We start from the raw sequence: 2615 nt of genomic DNA, 5'->3' as shown, positions 1-2615 counted from the left end.
GGCCACCCCCCCGCCACACAGCCGTCTTCACAAGCCGTTCACAACATGGCGTCTTATTCGTCAAGGTCAACGGTAGTGTTTAAAATAGAGTCAGTTTACAAGAGTCTTCTGTAGCATTAAGCAATCACGGGAAAAACATCCCACCCTCCTTACCACATTCTCTTGGTCAGAACCAAGTTCGAGTCCCACTCAAACTCCAGCGAAAGGTTTTCTGCACCGGTGTGGACCCCAGGACAGGGATCACTGGAGCTCCTCTGAAAGCCCGTTTACCCCCCAGGTACCATTCGTTTGCTTTTTACCATTTTCACACAAACTACTCATCGTTAACATTTGTGACATGGTTCACATTCATTTTGCCTCAATAGTTTAAATAATTTTTAATGGGAAATGTAGTCACCATTACACGCTGCTCACAAACGAATAGGCAACCTGGAAAGCTCACAGACCTAGCAGAAATTAACCATAAATTGCCTCGAGCTCTTTCTGTGCTGAATTTAAAGTGACCAGACATCAAAACAGTACCAAGAGAAGTAGTATTTCACGTTTATGAGAACGCTCTCTGGGGCAAAAATGCCAGAGCTAGAGTATCAGCCGTGCTGTTTACAAGCCAGGACACTTAGTGGCCACTCAGCCTCTCCGAGGCGCAGCACTTACAACTATACGATTGGGACGATGTTAATGAGTGCTTACACGGACTGAGCACTTTCTACATTCCACGTTCTTTCTAAGCACTTTCACAGGAATTAACTCATTTAATGCTCACAGTAACCTCATGAAATAGAGAGTCTGCAACTATCCTAGGGCACAGAGAAAATAAAAGGAGTTAAGTAAGGTCCCAGAGCGCTGCCTGCCACATAAAAAACACTCGGTTAGTGCTCTTCTTGGGTGCACGCAGTGCCGTGTTCACGCCATGCTCTGGGGGATGCACAGATGATAACACGATGTTTAACCCCGCGAAGCCAGAGAGAAGACATTCCCAGGAAAACAGCAAAATCAGCCTNCATGTTGGGCCCTGTGCTGACAGCTAGCTCAGAGCCTGGAGCCTGCTTCAGATTCTGTGTCTCCCTCTCTCTCGGACTCTCCCCTGCTCACACTGTCTCTGTCTCTGTGGCTCTCTCTCTCTCTCAGAAATAAATAAAACATTAAAAAAAAAATTAAAGAATGGGTAGGTAGGGGCACCTGGGAGGCTCAGACAGTTAAGCGTCTGACTTCAGCTCAGATCACAATCTTATGGCTTGGGAGTTTGAGCCCTGTGTCAGGGTCTGTGCTGACAGCTCGGAGCCTGGGGCCTGCATCGGATTCTGTGTCTCCTCCCCATTCCCCATACCTCCCCTGCTCATGCTGTCTCTGTATCTATCAAAAATAAAAAATAAACATTACAAAATAAAATGAATGGGTAGGACTGGGTTCTAGAGAAAAGCAGGAGTGGGGAATCACAAATGAATGCAACAGATGATCCAAAGTCCAAAACAAAGAACAAAAACAAAAAAAAAAAAAACAAACAAACAAACCCCAAAATAGCCAAGGCTGCCTTCTGCCGGTAGATGAAATCTAACTCCGGCCAAGTCAGGTGTCCGGGGAGGGAGAAGGTAAGGCTGGACACGGACACTGACATTAGAATACAGGCGACCTCCCTGGGCTGCATTCCCCTGGAATTATCCACTCACCTAGGTAGCTTTCTTGGATTCAATCAGTGAACAAAGAGACAATCTGTCATCATGAAGACTGTGTATTTCAATAAGAACGTAAAATTCAACGCTAAGCTTCCCTTCCGTAGGAGGAAGGCAACAACAGAAGGCCTCCGAGCCTTCACTGCCTCATTTGCTACCAGTCTATCCCTCAAGACTCGGATCCCCCGACATGCCTCCCCAGACGTGTACAAGCTCCCGGAACATCCAGCATCATTTATCACAGGAGCACACAGTACCGGCGGGATGCAGAGCACGCCGCCCCTGAGACAGGCCACCCTTGTTATTTTGAATCAGTTACTCAGGAACTCACCAGGGCAGGACGGAACACGGTGACCCTCCTGAGCCGCTGAAGGCCAGAGACCAGGAGCTTGGGGCCGGGAAGGCTGTACGCAGCACCAGCTCTTCTTCGCTCGTTCGCTGCTGTTTTGTGCCAGTCTCGGCCCATTGACAGTAATGCTAGCCGCCAGATGTGCGCGGGGACACCCACCCGGGAACCAGGGACCTTCCCACGGAGCTCCCCCCCTCTCCACACCACTGCTACACCAAGACCAACCCTTGCGATTTTTTTTAAATGTTTGTTTATATTGGAGGGAGTGAGCGAGCATGAGAGGGGGAGGGGCAGACAATGGGGGAGTCAGAGAATCTGAAGCGGGCTCTGTGCTGACGCAGTGAGCCCAACGTAGGGCTCGAACCCACAAACCGTGAGATTATGACCTGAGCCGAAGCCAGATGCTCAACCAACTGAACTACCCAGGTGCCCCTCTTTATTTATTTTTTTTAATATTTATTTTTGAGAGAGAGACAGAGTGTGAGCAAGGAAGGGGCAGAGAGACAGGGAGAAACTGAAACAGGCTCCAGACTCTGAGCTGTCAGCACAGAGCCCAACGTGGGGCTCAAACTCATGAATTATGAGATCATGACCTG

At 48.9% G+C, this 2615-nt stretch overlaps 1 protein-coding gene across 6 annotated transcripts in view; it reads right to left on the bottom strand.

Moving 5' to 3' along the window:
* SLITRK4 (SLIT and NTRK like family member 4) overlaps positions 1–2615 on the bottom strand; it is a 694124-nt gene that overhangs the window by 587492 nt on the left and 104017 nt on the right. The window lies entirely within an intron of this gene.

This window comes from Crocuta crocuta, unplaced genomic scaffold (assembly GCF_008692635.1).
Source record: "Crocuta crocuta isolate KB4526 unplaced genomic scaffold, BGI_CrCroc_1.0 scaffold581, whole genome shotgun sequence".
Taxonomy (NCBI): Eukaryota; Metazoa; Chordata; class Mammalia; order Carnivora; family Hyaenidae; genus Crocuta; species Crocuta crocuta.
The sequence above is the reverse complement of the archived record's forward strand: the minus strand, read 5'-3'. Positions and strand labels throughout refer to the sequence as shown.